General features: G+C 44.8%; 3 non-coding genes across 3 annotated transcripts; 2 read left to right on the forward strand and 1 right to left on the reverse strand.

The window, feature by feature from the left end:
• Nucleotides 1-4,061: 4,061 nt before the first annotated feature.
• On the forward strand, nt 4,062-4,143 carry trnas-gcu (transfer RNA serine (anticodon GCU)). The gene has a single exon. It is a non-coding gene; the product is annotated as a tRNA-Ser (tRNA).
• Nucleotides 4,144-16,266: 12,123 nt separating this feature from the next.
• On the forward strand, nt 16,267-16,340 carry trnat-agu (transfer RNA threonine (anticodon AGU)). Its single transcript has one exon. It is a non-coding gene; the product is annotated as a tRNA-Thr (tRNA).
• A 4,691-nt stretch (nt 16,341-21,031) lies between these two features.
• trnas-cga (transfer RNA serine (anticodon CGA)) lies at nt 21,032-21,113 on the reverse strand. The gene has a single exon. It is a non-coding gene; the product is annotated as a tRNA-Ser (tRNA).
• Nucleotides 21,114-25,279: the final 4,166 nt, after the last annotated feature.

The raw sequence follows: 25,279 nt of genomic DNA on the forward strand, positions 1-25,279 counted from the left end.
AAAAAGTAAAGGTGCAACCCCGCTGCTGCAGCCAATGTCTTCACATTAATGTTTTATTCGTTGATGGGATGTGGGCGTCGCTGGCGAGGCCGGCATTTATTGCCCATCCCTAATTGAGCTTGAGCAGGTGGTGGTGAGCAGCCTTCTTGAACCGCTGCAGTCCGTGTGGTGAAGGTTCTCCCACAGTGCTGTTAGGAAGGGAATTCCAGTATTTTGACCAAGCGACGATGAAGGAACGGCGATATATTTCCAAGTCGGGTTCGTGTGTGACTTGGAGGGGAACGTGCAGGTGGTGTTGTTCCCATGTGTCTGCTGCCCTTGTCCTCCTAGGTGGTAGAGGTCGTCGGTTTGGGAGGTGCTGTCGAAGAAGCCTTGGCGAGTTGCTGCAGTGCATCCTGTGGATGGTACACACTGCAGCCACGGTGCGCAGGTGGTGAAGGGAGTGAATGTTTAGGGTGGTGGATGGGGTGCAATTCAAGCGGGCTGCTTTGTCCTGGATGGTGTCGAGCTTCTTGAGTGTTGTTGGAGCTGCACTCATCCAGGCAAGGGGAGAGTATTCCATCACACTCCTGACTTGAGCCTTGTAGATGGCGGAAAGGCTTTGGAGAGTGAGGAGGTGAGTCACTCGCCGCAGAATACCAAGCATCTCGTAACCACAGCATTTATATGGCTGGTCCAGTTAATTTTCTGGTCAATGGTGACCCCCAGGATGTTAATTGTGGGGGATTCGGCGATGGTAATGCCGCTGAATGTCAAGGGAAGATGGCTAGACTCTCTCTTGTTGGAGATGGTCATTGCCAGGCACTTATCTGGCGCGAATGTTACGAGCCACTTGTCAGCCCAAGCCTGGATATTGTCCAGGTCTTTCTGCATGCGGGCTCGGACTGCTTCATTATTTGATGGGTTGCGAATGGAACTGAACACTGTGCAATCAGCAGCGAACATCCCCATTTCTGACCTTATGATGGAGGGAAGGTCATTGATGAAGCAGCTGAAGATGGTTGGGCCCAGGACACTGCCCTGAGGAACTCCTGCAGCAATGACCTGGGGCTGAGATGAATGGCCTCCAACAACCACTACCATCTTCCTTTGTGTTAGCCACTGTAGAGTTTTCCCCCTGATACCCATTGACTTCAATTTTACTTGGGTTCCTTGGTGTCACACTCGGTCAAATGCTGCCTTGATGTCAAGAGCAGTCACTCTCACCTCACCTCTGGAATTCAGCTCTTTTGTCCATGTTTGAACCAAGGCTGTAATGAGGTCGGGAGCCGAGTGGTCCTGGCGGAACCCAAACTGAGCATCGGTGAGCAGGTTATTGGTGAGCAAGTGACGCTTGATCGCACTGTCGACGACACCTTCCATCACTTTGCTGATGATTGAGAGTATACTGATGGGGCGGTAATTGGCCGGATTGGATTTGTCCCGCATTTGTGGACAGGACATACCTGGGCAATTATCCACATTGTCGGGTCGATGCCAGTATTGTAGCTGTACTGGAACAGCTTGTCTCGAGGCGCAGCTAGTTCTGGAGCACAAGACTTCAGTACTACAGCAGGAATGTTTTCGGGGCCCATAGCCTTTGCTGTATCCAGTGCACTTAGACGTTTGTTGATATCACGTGGAGTGAATCGAATTGGCTGAAGACTGTGCTATGAATATGAGGAGGAGGCCGTGATGGATTCATCCACTTCTGGCTGCAAGCGCTTACAGCCTCACGTGCTGGACTCCTCCATCATTTGAGGATGGGGATGTTTACAGAGCCTCCTCCTCCCGTTAGTTGTTTAATTATCCACCACCATTCACGATTGGCTGTGGCAGGACTGCAGAGCTTTGATCTGATCCGTTGGTTGTGGAATCGCTTAGCTCTAATCTATAGCATGTTGCTTCCGCTGTTTAGCATGCATTTAGTCCTGAGTTGTTGCTTGACCAGGTTGGCACCTCATTTTTAGGTATGCCTGGTGCTGCTTTTGGCATTCTCTTCTACACTCCTCATTGAACCAGGGTTGATCCCTGGCTTGTTGGTAGAGTGAGGAATATGCCGGGCCATGAAGTTACAGATTTTGCTGGAATATAATTGTGCTGCAGCAGGATGGCCACACTGCACCTCATGGAATGCCCAGTTTTGAGCTGCTGGATCTGTTCTGAATCTATCCCATTTAGCACGGTGGTCGTGCCAAACAACACGTTGGATGGTCTCCTCAGTACGAAGAGAGGGCTTCGTCTCCACGAGGACTGTGCAGTGGTCACTCCTACCAATACTGTCATGGACAGATGCATTTGCGACAGGTAGATTGGTGAGGCCGAGGTCAAGTTGGTTTTTCCCTCGTGTTGATTCATTCACCATCTACAGTCGGCCCAATCTTGCAGCAATGCCCTTCAGGCCTCGGCGAGTAGTGGTGCTACCGAGCCACTTTTGGTGATGAACATTGAAGTCCCCCAGGTCTGTGGAAATGTCCGATTGAAAAGGAATGAGGAGAAATGAGAAGAGCGGGAATGGTGAAAAAGTGTCGATTACAGGAGGTTGGCCGTGAGCGAACGGTCCTTTGAATGTCCGGCGCGGAGGGGATTTTGTTCAGAAACGACACACTTGAAAGCGCGTGGGGAAAGTGAAGTGCGAGCTTTGTCCTTCGGTCAAACTGGGTGTTTTCAGGAAAACAGCCATTGTAAAATCACAAAAATGAAAACAGAAAATGCTGGAAACACTCAGCAGGTCAGGCAGCGCCTGTGGAGAAAGAACCAGAGGTAAGGTTTCAGCCCTCTAAACTTTTGAATTGGAAGTGGACAGACTGGTATGTAGGAGAGTAGCAGAACTATCTAAGTTGCTGCAGTCCGTCTTTCGATCATGTGGGTTTAAATCTCCCCTCTGCCACAATTGATAGAACCGTTTATTTTGGCCGCCTCACCTAAAAATCTTCATTCCAAAGAAGTGCGTTTCCGCATTGCTGGCTCACATCTGTTTGCACAAATCAGCAAAGTCAGAATTGCCACCCAAAATGTTTCTTGCACGGAGGTGTTGGGATTGTAAGGGGTGATCCAGGTGAATTATCAATCAAAGTGCGCAATGGCCCCCTGCTAAACGATGTATCTCTTATGGTGAGCAGAAGATGACAGATATATACCATAATTATGTATTTCTTCTTTGCATCACACTCGGATTTATTATCAGGGAATGGACATGAGCAGGTCGATTTACGTCATGCTCCGGTCATTTTGCATCGCCCCCGACACATAGAATAGAATCATAGAAATGTTACAGCATGGAAAGAGGCCATTCGGCACATCGAGTCCGTACGGGCTCTCTGCAAAAGCAATCCAGCTAGAGCCCACCGCCCCACCCCGCCCTTTCCCTGTTGCCCTGTATTTTTTTTTCGTTTCAAATACTTATTCAGTTCCCTGTTGAAGGCCATGATTGAATCTGCCTCCACCACCCCCTCGGGCGGTGCATTCCAGAACCTAAACACTCGCTGTGTAGAAAAGTTTTTCCTCATGTCACCTTTGGCTCTTTTGCCAAACACCTTAAATCTATGTCCTCTGGTCCTTGACCCTTCCGCCAATGGGAACAGTTTCTCTCTATCTACTCTGTCCAGACCCTTCATTATTTTGAATACCTCTTTTAAATCTCCTCGCAACCGTCTCTATTCCAAGGAGAACAACCCCAGCTTCTCCAGTCTATCCATGAAACTAAAGCCCCTCATTCCTGGAATCTTTCCAGGCATCACACACCATCAACATCCTGGTGGTCACCATGAACCAGAAAGTTAACTCGACGAGCCATCTAAATGCTGTGGCGACAAGAACAGGTCAGAGTCTGGATGTTCTGTGCCGATGTGATTCACCTCCTGACTCCCCAAAGCCATCTCCCCATCTACAAGGCGCAAGTCAGGATTGTAATAGAATACTCATGTGATGGTCATCTACATGAAATGTTAGCTGTGTTTTTATATCTAAAGATTCTGCCTGACTTGCTGAGGATGTCCAGCATTTCCTGTTTTTTTTTCAGTTTGGCAACATAGCCAGTATTTTCATTTTGAATAAAGGAGCTTAGGCGAGTTTGCACATGCGACGAGGTGGCCGAGTGGTTAAGGCGATGGACTGCTAATCCATTGTGCTTTGCACGCGTGGGTTCGAATCCCATTCTCGTCGATGTTGTGTTTAATCTAGTTTCATTCATTCAGTCCATCCAGAAGGTCGGGTCTCTTCCTTCTCGAAACGGCAGACAGAGGTTTTTGCATTGTTTGCTGAAATCAGCAACAGTTCCAACCACGAAGGTGTTGAGATTGCAAGGTCGCAAATAATCAAAATGTACAGTGGTGTCATTGTAAAAGGAGTAAATCTAATGGTCAACGTAAGAGAAACTTATGTCCCATAATTATGATTTATGTCCGGATCATTCCGTGTCTGTGTCTGTTTAAAAGCAGTGCGCTGTAAGTCCCGGATCATTCCGTGTCTCCATCTGTTGAAAAGGGATGTGCTGTAAATCCCGGATCATTCCGTGTCTGTGTCTGTTTGAAAGGGATGTGTTGTAAGTCCAGGATCATTCCGTGTCAGTATCTGTTGAAAAGCGATGTTTTGAAAGCCCCAGATCATTCCGAGTCTGTATCTGTTTAAAAGGGATGTGCTGTCAGTCCCGGATCATTCCGTGTCTGTGTCTGTTTAAAAGCGATGTGTTGAAAGTCCCGGATCATTCCGTGTCTGTATCTGTTGAAAAGCGATGTGTTGAATGTCCCAGATCATTCCATGTCTCTATCTGTTTAAAAGGGATGTGCTGTCAGTCCCGTCTCATTCCGTGTCTGTGTCTGTTTAAAAGGGATGTGTTGTAAGTCCCGGATCATTACGTGTCTGTGTCTGTTTAAAATCGATGTGTTGAAAGCCCCGGATCATTCCATGTCTCTATCTGTTTAAAAGGGATGTGCTGTCAGTCCCGTCTCATTCTGTGTCTGTGTCTGTTTAAAAGGGATGTGCTGTAAGTCACGGATCATTCCGTGTCTGTGTCTGTTTAAAAGGGATGTGCTGCAAGTCCCGGTTCATTCCATGTCTCTATCTCTTTAAAAGGGATGTGCTGTAAGTCATGATCCAGACCTTCAAAGCATCCGACGCGCTCTCATCCCACGTAATCCCCGCGTGGGAGACTTCTACTGCCTCCCAAAGATACACAAAGCCAACACACCCGGACGTCCCATCGTATCAGGCAACGGAACCCTGTGTGAGAACCTCTCTGGATACGTCGAGGGCATCCTGAAACCCATCGTACAGGGAACCCCCAGCTTCTGTCGCGACACTACAGACTTCCTACAAAAACTCAGTACCCACGGACCAGTTGAACCAGGAACACTTCTCACCACGATGGACGTCTCGGCACTCTACACCAGTATCCCCCACGATGACGGCATCGCTGCGACAGCATCAGTACTCAACACCAACAACAGCCAATCTCCAGACGCCATCCTACAACTCATCCGCTTCATCCTGGATCACAATGTCTTCACCTTCGATGACCAGTTCTTTACCCAAACACACGGAACAGCCATGGGGACCAAATTCGCACCCCAATACGCCAACATTTTAATGCACAAGTTCGAGCAGGACTTCTTCACTGCACAAGACCTCCAACCAACACTATACACCAGATACATCGACGACATTTTCTTTCTATGGACCCACGGCGAAGAATCACTAAAGAGACTACACGATAACATCAACAAGTTCCACCCCAACATCAAGCTCACCATGGACAACTCCTCAGAATCGGTTTCTTTCTTGGACACACGAATCTCCATCAAAGACGGGCACCTCAGCACCTCACTCTGCCGCAAGCCTACGGACAACCTCACGATGCTCCACTTTTCCAGCTTCCATCCAAACCACGTCAAAGAGGCCATCCCGTATGGACAGGCCCTGCGAATACACAGGATCTGCTCAGATGAGGAGGAACGCGATGGACACCTACAGACGCTGAAAGACGCCCTCGTAATAACGGGATATGACGCTCCACTCGTCGATCGACAGTTCCAACGGGCCACAGCGAAAAATCGCGTCGACCTCCTCAGAAGACTAACACGGGACGCAACCAACAGAGTACCCTTCGAGAGGACACCACCCACCAGGTACATGGTTCATACTCCTGTGACTCAGCCAACGTTGTCTACCTCATACGTTGCAGGAAAGGATGCCCCGGAGCATGGTACATTGGCGAGACCATGCAGGCACTGCGACAACGGATGAACGGACACCGCGCAACAATCGCCAGACAGGAGGGTTCCCTCCCAGTCGGGGAACACTTCAGCAGTCAAGGGCATTCAGCCACCGATCTTAGGGTAAGCGTATTCCCAGGCGGCCTTCGAGACACACGACAACGCAAAATCGTCGAGCAGAAATTGATAGCCAAGTTCCGCACCCATGAGGACAGCCTCAACCGGGATCTTGGGTTCATGTCACGCTACACGTAACCCCACCAGCGGAAAAAAAAAGTTATCTGTTTTTAATTCAACGAGTCATTTTCTGTCTTTCTCTTCCTTTCGGATGTTTCTCCCTCTCTCTCTCTGTTTTGTGTTCTGGCCGTTTGTATATTCGGTGGTCCTGTATGTAACACCTCTCTGTCTGCACACCTTGCTTGCCTTGACAACGGGCAGTTGGAAAGATTATCTGTAATCATCAGGTATTGTTCTCTGAATATAAATGCGAAACGTTCAAGGATTTCCTGACATTCACCTGACGAAGGAGGAAGCCGCCGAAAGCTTGTGATTTTCAAATAAAATTGTTGGACTATAACTTGGTGTTGTAAGATTGTTTACATCTGTTTAAAAGGGATGTGCTGTAATTCCCGGATCATTCCGTGTCTCTGTCTGTTTAAAAGCGATGTGCTGTAATTCCCGGATCATTCCGTGTCTGTTTCCGTTTAAAAGGGATGTGCTGTCAGTCCCGGATCTTTCCGTGTCTGTGCATATTTAAAAGGGATGTGCTGTAAGTCCCGGATCATTCCGTGTCTGTGTCTGTTTAAATGGGATGTTTTCTAAGTCCCGGATCATTCCGTGTCTGTGTCTGTTCAAAAGGGATGTGCAAAAAGTCCTGGATCATTCCGTGTCTGTCTCTGTTTAAAAGGGATGTGCTGTCAGTCCTGGATCATTCCGTGTCTCTATCGATTTAAAAGGGATGTGTTGTAAGTCACGGATCATTCCGTGTCTGTGTCGGTTTAAATGGGATGTGCTGTCATTCCCGGATCATTCCGTGCCTGTGTCGGTTTAAAAGGGATGTGCTGTCAGTCCCGGATCATTCCGTATCTGTTTCACCCGATTTTCTTGATACCTTTTTCCTTCTGAACTGAAATGACGATCCTCTCTGGAGAAGAAGGTTCACCGCCTGCTGTTGAGTTCAAATTCATTCTGCTGGGCTTCCATTCAAATCTCCGCACTCTATCCCCCATTCAGTCCCACCCCCGCCTGGACATTATAATCTGCGATATTCATAAGGGAATGGAGAAGCAGAATATCATGGTTATAATATTCTTGGCTCCACAACACTGAATATTATCAATTCCAACGATTCAGAAGGTCATCATAGAATCATAGAATCTTACAGCATGGAAGGAGGCCATTCGGCCATCGTACCTGTGCCGGTTATTTTTCGAAGACCTGTCCAAATTAGACCCACAACCCAGATTTTCCCCATAACCCTGCACATTAGTGCTCTTCAAGTACATGTCCAATTGCCTTTTGAATGATCCCATGGAATCTGCTTCCACCACCCTTTCAGGAAGTGCGTTCCTGATCTCAACAAACCCTCTGTGTGAAAAAAAATCTCTTAGATTCCTCTCTAGTTATTTTGCCAATTATTTTAAATCTGTGACCTCTGGTTACCGACCCACTTGCCAGAGGAAACAGTTTCTCCCTACTTGCTCTTTCAAAACCCCTCATTATTTTGAATATCTCTATTAGGTCTCCCGTTAAACATCTCTGCTGTAAGGAGAATAATCCCAGCTTCTCCAATCTCTCTACATAACTGAAGTCCCTCATCCCTGGTATCATCCAGGTCAACCTGCTCTGAATCCTCTTCAATCCCTTTTCATCCTTCGTATAATATGGTGCCCAGAAGTGTACAATACATTCCAGCTGAGGCCTAACCAGTGATTTGTAAAGTTTTAGTGTGACTTCCTTGTATTTAAATTCAATGCCCCCATTCACAAAGCCAAATATCCCATACGCTGTTTTACCTACATTATCAACTTGCCCTGTTTTGTGAATATGCTCCCCCAGGTCCCTCTGCTCTTGGAACCCCCCATAAATTGTTCCATTTAGATTATACTGCCTCTTCTTGTTCTTCTTCCAAAAGTGCATCACTTCACACTGATCGGCGTTAAATCTGTCACGTGACTGCCCATTTCACCAGTCTGTCCATGTTCTCCTGAAGTCTGCCACTATCTTCCTCACTATTTTCTACGTTGCCAAGTTTTGTATCATCCGCAAACTTCGAAACTGTACTCCCTATTCCTACATCCAAGTCATGTATATATAACAAGAAAAGCAATACTCCTAATACCGACCCCTGGGGGATCCCACTGCATATTTCTCTCCAGTCAGAAAAACATCCGTTCACCACGACTCTCTGCCTCCTGTCCTTTAGCGAATTACGTGCTCACGTTGCCACCGGTCCTTTAATCCCACGTGCTTCTAGTTTTCGAATAAGTCTGTTATGTGTTAATTTCTAAAATGTGTCCTCAAAATAACTGTAACCCCGTAATTTTATTCTCAAGCAATGAGAATACAGATTTGAAGACCGAATGATAGATCGGGTTCATTCCCATTACCCGAAGGTGACGGGACCCGAGGAGGTGAAAACCCATCTGGGTTTATATTTTCCAAAAACGGAGACGAAAATCGCAAAGCCCCTCCCGTCAAAATCCAACAATTGGACTGAAGATCCGACATTCTGGAAACCCGGGCGTTACAGAAACCCTTCTGGAACGCCCGGGTTTCCAGACCTGGCCGTTCAAAGAAGCCGGATAAGTCCATCAGGGGGAAATACAGAGAAAGAAGAAACGCAGACAGAGATAGAGAGATACATGCAAAGAAAAATAGTATAAATCTCCAAATTCTGTGATTGAGCAGAATTTAAGGTACAGCTTAAAGGCAATTCGTGAAATCTTGGAGGTGGACATACCGGAACTCTGCATGACTGCATGTTCTAGACATGTATCCAACGCTACTCGTGCAGTGTGCATTGGTGGTTCTGTGTGGAACCCTTGCCTGCCGGCGGGAAACCATGAGTTTGTTTCCAGGACAATGCAGCATCCTTTACCTTTTGTATTATGTGCCCATGAGATCGCCTGAATTGGTATAAATTCATGTGACGGCTTCAATCTGTCCAACTTCTTGAAGGATTATCTTCATTTCGTCAACGTGTGTTACGTGGACAAACCTTCTGCATTCTGTCCTCTGGTGCTCAAACATGCTCTGCTGGAGATAAGTCAAACCTGCCTTCTGCACCGCTGAAAGGAAATGAGAAGCCAATTGGTGATCTTTGACTAAAAATGGGAACACAACGGGGCTCATCCGGGATTTTAACCAGTGAAACTCCCTGACCGAGAATCAGACCCAAAGACCAACTGGCAACAGAGCCGTGCAGCCACTGTAAAATTTAGCTGCAACGCAGCCGATCCGCCATCCTTTCAGAACACAATGTCCATACAATCCCGCTTTCTTGTACGATATGCGATATCGAACAATGTCAGGTTCTGCACTAATTATATCATACTAAACAATATCAAATTCGTTTTGAATGTACGACTTGTATTATCAAGTAACACTTTACAGAATGAATTGCTCTGAAACGACATTGTCGTCTGTCTCGGCATCGTCATAGTTTACACTCAACCATAAGTACACTTCACTCAAATTGCAGCTTTCATTCACTATGAGAGCGAAGACCCATGAATGTGGAGACATTAGCTACGAATTTATCAGCTGGGTTGCACCTTTCCTTTTCCGAATGTCTCAGTCTTTTATTTCTTTACACTTCTCTGCTGGTGTTGCAGATTAGATCAGCTCTCGCCATTCAAGGAAGTCTGAGAAGTCCATCGGGGACAACACAGAGAGACAAGAGACAGAGACAGGGAGAGATAGAGAGATGCAGGCAAAGAAAATAAAGAGTATAAATGTCAGGTTTTGCAAACTAGCAGAATTTAAGTGACAGATTGGGAGAGATTCCTTCTCGGGTCTTGAAATCTTGCAAGAGAAGATCTGACACTAATTAAAAGCACCGGCCACGCTGTAAAATCTCTCATTCTGGGAGAGAGATAAATGCGGTCAATTAACTCCAATTAATCTATTTCAGCACTGAAGTGATCTTGAAACAGAAGCTCTGCGAGCAGAATTCAAACCTGCGCAGGAAAACCTCAATTGAATTTTGAGTCCAACGCTTTAAACACTCGGCCACCGCAGCTGTAAACGGCATGTTCATTCAGATCGGATTCCAAATGGACACTTGCCGCTATTAAGAACGCGCGCATTGGTTGTTCAGGGGTCGAATTCTCACCTCTGATGCGGGAGACTTTGGTTCGATTTCCGGCCAATGAGGAGCTGAGGAATATAAGTATGCCATTTCACCCCTCGAGCCTGTTCCGCAATTCAAACAGATCATGGCTGATATGTGACCGAACTCCAGACAATCGCTTTAGCCCCGTATCGCTTAATAACTTCAGTTAACAAAAATCGATCAATCTCAGGTTTACAATTAACAATTCAGTTCGCATCAACTGCCGTTTGCGGAAGAGAGTTCCAAACTTCTCCCTCCCTTTGCTTGCAGAGGTGTTTCCCAACTTCACTCCTGAAAGTCCTGACCCTAATGTTTAGGCGATGTTCCCGAGTCCCAGACATCCCAACCGGCGGAAATAGTTTTTCTCTATCTACTCCATCAGTTCCCCTCAATATTTCGAAATGTTCGATCAAATCAGCTCTTAATCTACTAAATTCGAGGTAAACCCGAGTTTATGTAATCTCTCCGCGTAATTTAACCCTTGGGGTTGAGGTAACATTCCAGTAAACCGAAGCTGCACTCGCTCCACAGCCAATATATCCTTCCTAAGGTGCGTTGCCCAAAACTGAATACAGTACTTCAGGTGTGGTCGAAGCAGGGCTTTGTATAGCTGTATCATAATGCATATCCCCTTGTATTCTCGTCCTCGAGATATAAAGACCAACATTCCATTAACATTTTTGATTATTTTTTGTACCTGTCAATGACATTTTAATGATGAATGTAGATGGACACATCAGTCTTTTTGGACCTCCACTGTTTCGAGCTTTTCACCATTTACAAAGTATTCTGATCTATCCGTTTTGGTCCAAAGTGGATGACCTCACACTTGACTAAATTGATATCGATTTGCCACAATTTTACCCATTCATTTATTATATTAATACCTCTCTGTAATTTTATGTTTCCATCTGCACTGCTGAAAATGCTGCCCATCTTGGTGTCATCGGCAAACTTGGATATGTGCCTTTCTATCCCGTCTTCTAATATCCGCCTGAATTGGAAAAAATCCAAATTTAGCTTCAAACTCCTCATCATCTTGAGACATTTTATTTCCTTCACGTGTGTTGCGCCGACGATACTCCGGCATTGAGTCCACTGGAGCTCAAACATCCTCTGGATGGAATTCAGTTCCACCAACAGCAACACTGAAAAGATGTCAGAAGCCAATTGGTGACTTTTCACTAAAAGGAGGGTTCGTCCGGGATTTGAACGCGGGACCTCTCGCATATCACTCAATGAAACGTCCTAAGCGAGAATCATACCCCTAGACCAACGAGCCGATATTATATCAGCTATGCAGCCAGTGTAAAAGTTCGTTGCCTCCCACAGCCGATCGGCCATCCTTTCAGACCACGTCTGTGCATCCAATCTCGTTTTCTGCTCCGGTGTCCATCAATATCAAGTTGCACACTAAATATTTCCAATCACCAATATTAGTCTCCCTTTACCAAATTGGTTTCGAGTGTACGACTTGAGTTATCAAGTAAGACGTTTCAGAATTATTTGCTCTGAAACTACATTGCTTGGGAGGATACTGAGAGGTGTGTCGATTTACGGCACGCTCTGTTCCCTTTGCATCGCCTCATGCACATTGAGTTGAATCATGGAAAGGTTGCAGCACGGAAAGAGGCCATTCGGCCCATCGAGTCCGTGCTAGCTCTCTGCAACAGCAATCCAGCTAGAAACACTCCCCCGCCTTTCCCCGAAGCCCTGCATTTTTTTTCCTTTCAAGTACTTATCCAGCTCCCCTTTGAAGGCCATGATTGAATCTGCCTCCATCACACCCTCGGGCAGTGCATTCCAGATCCGAACCTCTCGCTGTGTGAAAAAGTTTTTCCTCATGTCACCTTTGGTTATTTTGCCAATCACCTGAAACCGATGTCCTCTGGTTCTTGACCCTTCCGCCAATGGGAACAGTTTCTCTCCATCTTCGATGTCGAGATCCTTCATGATTTTGAACACCTCTATCAAATCTGTACAAAACCGTCTCTGTTCCAAAGAGAACAACCCCAGATTCTCCAGTCCATCCACGTAACTAAAGTCTCTCATCCCTGGAATGATGCTCGTAATTTTTTTCTACACCCCCTCTAAGGCCTTCACATCTTTCCTGAAGTGCGGTGTCCCGAACCGGACACAATACTTCAGATGTGTTCGAACCAGTGTGTTATAATGTTTCATCCTGACTTCTATACTTTTGCACTCTATGCATCTATTTTAAAGCCCAGGACCCCGAATGCTTTTTAACAGCTTTCTCAACCTGCCCTGCCACATTCAACTATTTGTACACATGAACCTCTCTTTGTTCCTGGATCGCTTTCACATTTGTGCCCTGGAGTTTATATTGCCTCTCCTCGTTCTTCCAACCGAAATGTATCACTTTGCATTTTTCTGCGTTAAATTTCATCTGCCACGTCTCCGCCCATGCCACCAGCTTGTCTATGTCCTTTGAAGTCTATCACTGTCCTTAACACTGTTTACTACCCTTCCAAGGTTTGTTTCATCTGCACATTTTGAAATTGTGCCCTGTGCACTCTGGTCCAAGTCATTAACATATATCAAGAAAAGCAGTGGTCCCAGCACTGATCCCTGGGGAACACCACTGTACAACGCTCTCCAGTTCGCAAAACAACCGTTCACCAGTAATCTCTGTTTCGTGCTCTTAGTCAATTCTGAATTCATGTTGTTACTGCCCCCTTTATTCCATGGGCCGCAATCTTGATGATAAGCCTACCATGCGGCACTTTATCAAACACCTTTTGAAAGTCCATATACACCACATCAACTGAATTGCCCTCATCTATCCGCTCTGTTACCTCATCAAAAAACTCTTACAGGTTCGTGAACCACGATTTGCCTTGATCAAATCCGTGCTGGCTTTCCCGAATCAGTCCACCCTCGTCCAAGTGACTGTTAATTCTGTCCCGGATTATCGTTTCTAAAAGTTTCCCCACCACTGAGGTGAAACTGTCTGGCCTATAATTGCTGGGTTTATCCGTACACAGTTTTTTGAACAAGGGTGTAAACTCTGCAATTCTCCAGGCCTCTGGCACCACCCACATATCCAAGTATGTTGGTAGATTATGGTCAGTACCTCCGCATTTTCCACCCTTACTTCCCTCAGCAAACCAGCATGCATCCCATCCGGATCTTGTGGTTTATCTACTTTAAGTCCAGCCAGCCGTTCAAGTGCCTCTTCTTTTTCAATTTTTAGACCATCCAGTATCTCAACGATAACTTCCTTTGCTGAGACTCTGGCAGCATCTTCTTGGTAAAGACAGATGCAAAGTACTCATTTGGTACCTAGGCCATCCCCTCTGCCTCCATGAGTAGACCTCCTTTATCGGGCCTACTCGGCCTCACCCCTCCCCTTACTACCCGTTGAATGTTTATATGCCTGCAGAAGACTTTTGGATTCCCTTTAATGTTGGCCGTCAGTCTATAGTCATATTTCTCTTTGCCTCTCATTTCATTTTTGACTTCACCTCTGAATTCCCGAAATTCTGCCTGGTGAATGAGCGCATAAAAAAAGTTAGCATTTCTTTCAGCCGGAAACAGAATGTTACCTGTTGATCAATGGCGATTTGAACAAGTATTCGTCTTTTTTACAGAGTTTAATGAGTCTTGTGAAATTAATACAGTGAACTAATACAGTAAAGTTGAATTCCTGATCGGGAACCGCCTCAGACAGCGCATTACTGCCCATCCCTGGGAAACAAGATACGATCGAAACTTTGACAACACATCGCAGGTCCCGCCACAAAGACACAGCTTGCCAGCTGTTCCGAAATTTGGAGCGTGGACAGGGAGTTAAACGCTGGACCTTCAGCTCACTACTCACTTTAAAAGTCTGATACTCTACCGACTGAGCTACCCAGGCTCGATACTAGGTAAGCTCCCATCGTACGTATTCATGGGAGGTCTCTGAATTATCCCTGCAGCCGTCGAGCAAGGGTGAGGTCCGTTTGATAAAATTCTCAGTGACGTGTTGAGGAGAATCCTTGTTTCTGTTAAACATGATGTAAGAAACATGGACAGTGAACTCGTGAGTTTACAATTCTTCTTGTTTGTGCCAAATGTCTTGTCATTCGTTAGCAGCAATTAAAATAACACTTTGCCCAGCGGCTCAAAGGCTGAACTTGTCCCACACGGTTGTTGGAAAAGGCCTCTCGACCTTTCAGCGTATTAACGTCTGTAAGCTGAATAATTTCACCCGTGACACAGTGAAACCAGGCAGCATATTTCCCTTCCAAATTTACCGCACACGAAACTTCCAACCGATGAATATCGGCTTAACGAAAAGAAGAATTGTTTGTTTGGTTCTTGAGATTTAATGATCTCGTACCTGCCCCTTTGCCATATGAGCTGCCGCGAAAAGCCCCCTCTCTCCCTTTGAACAAGTAAACTGGCACCTGCTATTGAAAGACGGTAGGCCAGAGGAATTCAAGAGCCCACATGGGGACACGAAGAAGTAGATGCGTTATGGAACATACCAGTTGTACCTTGAACTCCAGTCAAAATGTTCGGAGTAAAAGTTTTGATTGTTTTAGAAGACGCTCGAACTCACAACCTGGTCATTTCAGGAGCCCACACTGCTATAAATAAGTAACGCACGCTTAACAATTGTACAACACGAGAGCAGCGAACAACCGACAGCATCAGCGCTCCTGCCAAACAGCTTCATTTTCCATCTCTCAATTATCACTTGGAGATGTTTCTCAAACAGAAGCTTCCAATCAAGATGCACTTCGTTAAATAACAATTCCTAAATCAAGAGATGATGTGGAGATGCCGGTGATGGACTGGGGTTGACAATTGTGAACAATTTTACAACACCAAGTTATAGTCCAGCAATTTTATTTTAAATTCACAAGCTTTCGGAGGCTTCCTCCTTCGTCAGGTGAACGAGGTGAATGATTTTCACATCGTTCACCTGACGAAGGAGGAAGCCTCCGAAAGCTTGTGAATTTAAAATAAAATTGCTGGACTATAACTTGGTGTTGTAAAATTGTTTACAATAAATCAAGAGAGTTTTGGTCGATCATGACTAAATTTCCTTACCTGTTCCTTTTAATCACATGGGATGGTGACCATCAGGTCCTTGAGATTTGTGTATCTTTAGCCTAATTATTTTCTCCATCGCCATCATTTTACTTATACTGAATCCCCTTGATTTATTAACAGTTTTCCTCGTGTCTCTGCTATGTTAGCCTCATCCATCACTGTGACGACCGATGCAAATTAAAAATTTAGCAACTCTGCCATTTCCTGATTTTCAATTACAATATCACCTCCATCTGTCTTTAAGCGGCTCACATTACACTAAACCTCCCTTCTTTCTCTTAATATACGTGTAAAAACCTTGAGAGTTGTCCTCATTTTCCCTCACAAGTTTTTCTCCTTTTCACTTTTTGCTCCTCTTATGATTTTTTAGTTTCAGCACCACAATAACCAAGACTTCGCTGTAAAGTTCGGCTCAATAGTTCTCCAATGTCAGAGCGAGAATTGTCTGAAGCCCTAATTTATTTAATATAACAAATACAATCACACATAATCATCCGTGTATCAACGCACTGATGGATACACAAAGATAAACTCAGCGAGAAATCCAGTCAGTGTCGGAATGCATAGGGAAACGGACAAGCGAAATGGACAGAGATAAAACGGCCTGAACCCCCAACAGTGAAGTGTCGCTGATAGATATTAATGAGAGGAGGTGGAGACAAAGTGTCATCAATTGGCGCTGTAGCTTAGTTGGTTAAAGCGTCTGTTCAGTAAACAGAAGATCCTGGGTTCAACTTCCAGCAGTGCTTTGTGTAGCTTGTTATTTTACCTAATTTGTGGAATTGAGCGGCAAAATAACACTGTGGTATTTGTTCAGGAGGAAACGGATACCAGAATGACTGTTCAAAAACGCCCTTTCGTTGCTCAGACAGACCTCTCATAGAATGTGTCTGTAACATGTTAATTTAAAGGCACGTTCTTGTTTCTGGGTTCGTTGGGGTCGTGGTATCATTCACGATTTGAGGTTCAAACCCGGAAGTAGTCCTAATTTGGACCTGGACTTGTGATCTTGACCTGCGTTGGAAACTTTTGCAAAGAGGGAAAGGAAGTCCCCAAATCACTCCACCTGAATCGCCAGGCCCGGATGAAATATATCCCAGGCTGTTAACAGAAGCAAGGAAGGAAATAGCGGAGGCTCTGACCATCATTTTCCAATCCTCCCTGGCTGCAGGTGTGATGCCGGAGGATTGGAGGACTGCTGAAGTTGCACCGTTGTTTAAAAAGGGAGAAAGGGATAGATCGAATTATTGCAGGCCAGTCAGCCTAACCTCGATATTGAGCACAATTCTGGGGGAAAGTATTAATCTTCTTATAGAAAGGCACGGATTAATGAAGGACAGTCAGCATGGATTTGTTCAGGGAAGGTCGTTTGAATTGAATTTTTTGAGGAGGTATCAAGGAAGGTCGATGAGGGTAGTGCGTTTTTTGTTGTCGACACAGATTTTCGCGAGGCTTTTGACAAAGTCCTATATGGCAGATTGGTCAAAAATATAAAAGCCCATTGGACCCAAGGGATATTGGCAAGTTGATCCAAAATTGACTGAGTGGCAGGAAGCAATGGTCGTCGCGTGTTTTTGTGACTGCAAGGCTGTCTCGAGTGGGGTTCCGCAGGGATCCGTACTAGGTCGCTGCTTTTCGTAGCACAGTTCATTGATTTGGATGTAAATATACGGGGTATTATTAACAAATTTGCAGAAGATACAAAAATTGGTCGTGTGGTTGATGGGGAGGAGGGAAGCTGTGGACTGCAGTAAGAGATCAGTGGACCGGACAGGTGGATAGAATAGTGGCAAATGTAATTCAATCTGGAGAATGAGGTAATGCATTTAGGGAGGGCAAACAAGGCAAGGGAATACACAATAAATATTGAAACTAATTTGCATTTTCACGCCCATTTTACGTGATGTCTTCCTGTATTTTTCGCATTTTTCCTTTGTGTTAACTACAGCTCCCAATTATATGCTGTCTGTCAATTTTGAAATTGCATTTCCGATTCCTGTGACCAAATCATTAATGTAAATTGTGAACAACAGTGGTCCCATTACCGATAAATTGTGAACAACAGTTTTCCCAACACAGATAAATTGTCAACAACAATCGTCCCGGCACAGATAAATTAGAGTCATAGAGTCATAGAAGTTTACAACATGGAAAAAGGCCCTTCGGCCCAACATGTCCATTTCGCCCAGTTTATACCACTAAGCTAGTCCCAGTTGCCTGCATTTGGCCCATATCCCTCTATACCCATCTTACCCATGTAACTATCCAAATGCTTTTTAAAAGACAAAATTGTACCCGCCTCTAGCAGCTCGTTCCAGACACTCACCACCCTTTGATTGAAAAAATTGCCCCTCTGGACCCTTTTGTATCTCTCCCCTCTCACCTTCAATCAATGCCCCCTCGTTTGGGACTCCCCTACCTTTGGGAAATAATAGATTACATGAGGCAATGCGGGGAGTTGAATCGAGGACCTCCTATTTACGAGACAGATGCTTTAACCAACTTAGCCACAGCGCCCATTGCTAAATTGTCAACAACAATCGTCCCAGCACCGATAAATTGTGAACAACAGTGGTACCAGCACCGATAAATTGTGAACAACAATGGGCCCAGCACCGACAAATTGTGAACAACAGTGGTGCCAGCACAGATAAATTGTGAACAACAGTGGCCCCAGCACCGATAAATTATGAACAACAGTGGTCCCAGCACCGATAAATTGTGAACAACAGTGGCCCCAGCACCGATAAATTGTGAACAACAGTGGTCCCAGCATCGATAAATTGTGATCAACACTGGTCCCAGCACCGATAAATTGCGAACAATAGTGGTCCCAGGACTTCAGACCTTGAACTTCATTTGAAACTTTTGCATAAAAGGAAATTAAGTCCCCAAATCGCCCCACGTGGCTCTCAAACGCATTGGGAAGAAGTTCAATGCAAACAATCAGGACTTTAAAAGCAACTCAACGACCTGCACTTTCTTTGAATAAGTTTTGTTAGCGATTATATTCGACCGTGAAATCGCTCTCGGCTTTCATCTCGCTGAAGCAGAGTGTGGCCGCTTTGTATCTGCGAGCATGTCGGTGACGTGGTTAGCTTTGACACTGATCGCTTCCAATTTGTAAAATTTCACCAAGCGTCAGCCAAAAGAAACCGAGAATCGAATTGTCCGTGGAAGTGATGAATTGAAGGGATTGGTGCTCCAAGCAGATCTGGAAAATGCACAGTGCGGTCGATCAGGAGTTCTAAATCCACCCTCCAGCCACTCACCAATCATATTAACTGAGCTTTACTCTGGTCCATTGTCACAGCGCTAAAATCCAGTATTTCTCCGGCATGTTTTTCTTCATAGTTGCTACTTTAAGAGTGAAGACCGGCTTGTTGGATTTTCACTCCTACAAGCTTCAACCATTCATTTTGGACTGACTGTAGACAGTTGTTATATTGGTCGCTGCAAACTCAAAGTTTAGCCCAATTAATTATTGGTTTATCAGGTGACCTCTTCGCCTGTCTAGTTGGTGCTATCGGTTACCACGAAAGTTTGATGTTTAGGTTCGAGCTCTTATTTGATTTTTCCTCAGGATTCTTCGCCTCAAAGTTCCAGGGTTTCAATGTATGTTTTGGAAGCAAGAACATCACAATTCTCCTTGGCAGACAAGCCCCCGAAAGGCCAGAAGGGAGGCCGCACCAGCTGCAGGAGAGCTGGTTCGCTGTGACATGGAGATTTCTGTAGTGAGCAAGACCAGACAGTTTCTATGTTCAGAGAATAAATGTCACACCCTTTATGTTGGAAAAGCAAAGCGGTGGGGATTTTTGTCATCGCCCGAGGCCTTTCGTCTTGTATCAGATGTTCCTCGTTGTGTTGCTTTCACCTTGATCGTAGAACCGGTTCGGGCGTTCCTGTGATAAACGGCGACAATTGCCTATTCATTTTAAATTTAACAACAGCTGCACTGAGCTTTTAATCATACCCTTAAGATACAATCTGTAAATTTGATCACCTGCAAAGCATAAAAATCTTATTAAAGTTTTGACTGTCTCTCGGTCACCACGTCAACATCTCCTTCAGTATGAAATAGAAAGTTATCGTTTGATTAATGGTGAATAAAACAGTCATTCATCTACCAATAGGGTTTAATTAGTTTCATGTAATTAATTTAATAATTTAATAACTCTTGCTTAAGTTAATTCCCTGACTTGGAATCGAACTCATGCGGCGGTGGGAGCATTGAATTCCAACCATCAGTCCATCGGGGAGCTCCCAGGATTGCGCACGGAACACAGCGGAACTGGTAAGATTTACTTTTCTTTCACTCTTTCGTGATTCATTCAGCTCTGTGTTTATTCTCTGGCCTCTTGTCTCTCCCTTCTTTTCAGCTTCTGACTGCGGATATTCTTGTGGTTAAATATGAATAATATAGAGTATCTCACAGCCCCAGTATATGTGCTCCTTCTCTGTACAGTTCTGTACAAAATCAAACTGTACGCTTGTACCGACGGTGTCTCTCCTTCACCCCCGACAGAAGCAGGAGGAGATGCAACTTTAAACTGCCAGTTGCTTCAAATGATTCATGATGGACCTGCGTGGCCTTGCAGTTTTCCCAGGAGCTGCATTCGTATCGTGAATTTTGGAAATGGAAACATGTCCATCAGCAGCTTGTGATAATATTTTACCTCACTTTCCATTTCATGTACTTGCCTAGTTGCACTTGGTGCTGTCATTGCCTGAACATCACCTTCTGTCGCAGTAGTAGTTTGAACAGAAGATGCAATTTTGTGGGAACAGCTTGTCTGGCACGAAAATGACCTGAATCACAAAGAGGCAAGTAGGAAAGGCCGCGTTGGGCTGCTTGTTCGCAGCAAATAATTTTCAGTGTTTCCTTGTGGTCCAGTGTTTCGATTCGGTCATCACCATGGCAACGGTTCGATTGGTGTCTGTCTCGACATCCGCATTTAAACACTCTGCTGTAAGTGCACTGTACTCAAATTGCTGATTTTTTCACTGTGAGGTCGAAGAGACATAAATGTGTGGACAATCGCTACGAATTCATCAGCTGGGTTGCACCTTTGCTTCTCCCCCCGTCTCAGTCTTTCCATCTTTACCCTTCTCTTCTGGTGTTGCAGGTTCGATCATCCTTGGCCGTTCAAGAAAACCTGAGAAGTCCATCAGGGGAAAACTCAGAGAGTCAAGAGACAGAGGCAGAGACAGGGAGAGATTAAAGTTTCGAAATAAATAGTATAATTATCAAGCTCTGCGAACGAACAGAATTTAAGATGGAGCTTGGGAGTGATTCTTTCACGTGCCGTGCAACTTTGCAAGTGACCATTGGCTCCGAATTAAAAACGTTGGCCGCGCTGGAGCATCTCTCTGAGGGAGCAAACACCAGTTCACTCCAGTTCATATTTATTTGAACATTAAACAAATCTTTAAGAAATAGCGCTACGAGCAGGATTCGAACCTGCGCAGGAAACCCCCATTGGATTTCGAGTCCAACGCCTTAACCACTCGGCCATCGCAGCTGCGATAAAACAAACCAGCTACTGCTACCAAAAGATTGCAACCAGTGCAGAATTCGGTGCCACCCTTCGCCGATCGGCCATCAGACCATCCATCCAATCACTTTTTCTATTCCGATGTGCAGCAATGTAAAGTTGTACACTAACTATTTCATGTCAACAATATTAGCCTCTCTTTACCACATTCGTTTTCAATGTGCGACTTGTAATGCCAAGTGAGACTTTTCAGAATTAATTGCTCTCAAGTTACATTGTTCTCTCCCTCGGCATCCGCAGATTATCCACTCCATCACAAGTATAACAGTGACTACACTTCAAAAATACTTCATTGGTTGTAAAGCACTTTGGGACGTCTTGAGGTCGTGAAAAGCGCTTTATAAATACAAGACTTTCTTTCTTTTTATAGTGGAATAAAATTACTGATGTTTTCACTGTGAGGACGAAGAGACATTAATGTGTAGACATTAGCTGCGAATTCATCATCTGGGTTAGATTTTTACTTTTCCTACCGTCTCAGTCATTCTATCTTCACCCTTCTCTGCTGGTGGCGCAGGTTCGATCAGCTATGGCCGTTCAAGGCTGCCTGAGAAGTCCATCAGGGGGAAACACAGAGAGAGATAGAGAGATAAAAGTATAGAAAAAAACTAACATCAAGTTAGCAGAATTTAAGATGGAGATTGGGAATCATAGAAGCGTCACTGCACAGATGGAGGCCATTCGGCCCATCGAGCCTGTGCCGGCTCTCTTTAAGTGCAATCCAGATCGTCCCATTCCCCCGTTCTTTCCACGTATACCTGCAAATATTTTCCCTTCAAATACGTATCCAATTCCTTTTAGAAACCACGATTAATTCTGCTTCCACCACCCTTTCAGCCGATGCATTCCACATTATATCTACTCGCTAGTTTAAGAAGTTTTTCCTCATATCGCCTTTGGTTCTTTTGTCAACCACCGTAAATCTGCGTCCTCTGGTTCTCGACCCTTCCGCCAACGGGAGCAGTTTCTCTTTATTAACTTTATCTGAACACGTCATGATTTTGAACACTTCGATTAAATCTCCTCTCAACCTTCTCTGCTCTAAGGGAACAACTCCAGCTTCTCCAGTCTACCCACGTAACTGAAGACCTCATCCCTGGAACCATTCCAGTTAATGTTTCTGCACCCTCTCTGACGCCTTCACATCCTTTATAAAGTGCGGTGCTCCGTTTTGGACAGTTGTGGAACATTGTGAAGTTCCCTTCACGTATCTTGATATTTTGCAAGAGACCACTGGGCTCCCAATTAAAAGGATCTGCCTCGGTGGAGTATCTCTCTGAGGGAAGGAATTGCCGCCCGTTATCTCCAGATCATATTTATTTGAGCATTGAACAAAACTTTACACAATAGCGCCGATAGCACGATTCCAACTTCTGCCGGAATGCCCCATTGGGGTTCAGATCGAACATCTTAACCACTCGACTGCCGCAGCTGCGAACGCCTTTGATGCACGGCTGTAAATCAGAATGCACAGGGTACTCACAGGAGATTTGTGAGACTATATGTTATTTCAGACAGGTTTCCAACTGGACACATGCAGCCGCTACCGTCCGGACGTTGCTGTTTCACTGGTAAAATTCTCACCTGCCACCCGAGGAGACGGGGATTGATTCCCGGCCGATTCAAGAGCATTTTCATTCTGCACCGATGAGATCGCCTGAAAAAGGATACATTCACATTCAGCTTCAATCTGCACACCACGTTGAGACATTTTCCTTTCTCTGTGTGGTTTTGCGTCGACAAACCCTCTGCGTTCTGGCCTCTGAACGTCAAACATTCTCTAAAATTAAGTCAATCCTGTATTCTGCAACGCTGGAAAGATGTGGGAAACAAATGAATGAATTTCCACTGAAAATAGTGACACAGGAGTGCTCGTCCGGGAATTTGAACCCCGGACCTCTCATATATCAATAAGTGAAACGCCCAAAGTGAAAACCATAATCCGAGACCAACACAGCCGTGCAACCAGTCGAAAGTTTCCCTGCTGCACACAACCGATCGCCTCTCCTTTTAGACCGCTCTGTCCATCCAATCATCGAATCATAGAATGGTTAAAGCACAGATGGAAGTCAATTCGGCCCATCCAGACCGTGCCATCTCTTTGTAAGAGCAATCCAGTTAGTCTCATTCCCCCGCTGTTACCCCTTGGCCCTGCAATTTTTCCCTTCAAATATTTATCCAATTCCTTTTTGAAAGCCACGATTGAATCTGCTTCCACCGTTTGATACAGCACATCTGGATCATAACAACTCTCTGCGTAAAATTTTTTTACTCATTTCGCGTTTGGTTTCTTTGCCAATCACCTTAAATCTATGTCATCTGGTTCTCGACCTTTCTGCCAATGGGAACAGCTTCTCTTTATTTACTTTTTCTAAACCCTTCATGATTTTGAACACTTCAATCAAATCTCTTTTCAACCGACTCTGCTCTAAGAACAATCCCAACTTCTCCAGTCTGTCCACATAACTGAAGTCCCTCATCCCTGGAGCCATTCTAGTAAATCTTTTCCGCACCCTCTCTAAGGCCTTCACATCCTTCCTAAAATGCGGTGCCCAGAATTGGACACAATGCTCTGGTTGTGGCCGAACCAGTGTTTATAAAGGTTCAACATAACTTTCTTGAGTTTGTACTCCATACCTCTATTTATAAAGCCCAGGACCACGTTCTCAGCCTGTCCTGCAACCTTCAAAGATGTGTGCACATATGCCCCCAGGACTCTCTATTCCCGCACCTCATTTGTATCATTTAGTTTATATTGCCTCTCCTCATTCTTCCTGCCAAAATATATCAGTTCGCACTTCTCTGCATTAAATGTTATCTGCCATGTGTCCGCCCATTCCACCAGCCCGTCTGTGTACTCTTGAAGACTATTATTATCCTCTTCACTGTTTACTACAATTCCTAGTTTTGTGTTATCTATGAATTTTGAAATTGTTCCTGTACGGAAAAGTCCAAGTCATTAATATATATCAAAAAGCAGTGGTCCTCGTCCAGACCCATGGAAAACAACACTGTCTACCTTCCTCCAGTCCGAAAAAAATCCGTTCACCACGACTGTCTGTTTCCTGTCATTTATCCAATTTAGTATCCATGCTTTTATTCCATGGGCTTCAATTTTGCTGACAAGCCTATTATGTGGCACTTTACTTCATCGAAAAACTCAATCAAGTTAGTTAAACAAGATTTGCCTTTAACAAATTCGTGTTGGCTTTCCTTTATTAATCTGCACTTGTCGAACTGGCTGTTATTTTTATCCCGTATTTATCGTTTCCTAAAGCTTCTCTACCACCGAGGTTTAACTGACTGGCCTGTAGTTGCTGGGTTTATCCTTGCACACGTTTTTAAAAAGGGAGTAACATTTGAGGTTTTCCAGTCGTCTGGCACCACCCCCATATCTCCGGACCGTGTGACTTACCCACGTTAAGTACAGCCAGCCTTTCTAGTACCTCTTCTTTATCAATTTTTATCGAATCCAGCATCTCCACGACCTCCGCTTTTACTGACTCTGGCAGCTTCTTCTTCCTTGGTGAAGACAGATGCATGCATGCATCTGCTTTTCTGGCCCCGAATCTTAATTTGGATTCCGATGTGGTGCAATGTCAAGTTGCACACTAACTATTTCAAGTCAACAATATTGGTCACGTTTCATCAAATTCATTTACGGTGCATTTTCTTACAATGAAAACACGCATTGAAATCGGGGATATTGTATCGTCCCTTGGGGGTCATCGGACCATCAAATTTTGGGTTAAGAGCCGAACGCGCTAAATGATTGTACCAGAGAAAAACATCACATCGCATGATTAACAACATTAATATTTCACCGAGCTAAAGCTTGTGGTTGCAGTAACCAATGAACGTTGTTAAATTAATTCATGAAACGGATGAAATTCTGTGAAAGATGAATAATAGTTGTAAACGATAACTTTATGCTGAAGTATCACGGAAACACTAACATGGATAATGAAACTTTAATTAAGTTTTTGTGCTTTGTATGTGATGCACTTTCACCGTTTTCCACTTTCCAGACTGCATTTTAAGGGTCTGGTTTCAAATGTTGATAGTTTACGACACCTGGAATTTGGTACAGCCGTTGTTCAAGTTAACAGGAAGGACCAAGAATTGTCCCTTCT

Source organism: Heptranchias perlo, chromosome 20 (assembly GCF_035084215.1).
Source record: "Heptranchias perlo isolate sHepPer1 chromosome 20, sHepPer1.hap1, whole genome shotgun sequence".
In the NCBI taxonomy this organism is placed as follows: Eukaryota; Metazoa; Chordata; class Chondrichthyes; order Hexanchiformes; family Hexanchidae; genus Heptranchias; species Heptranchias perlo.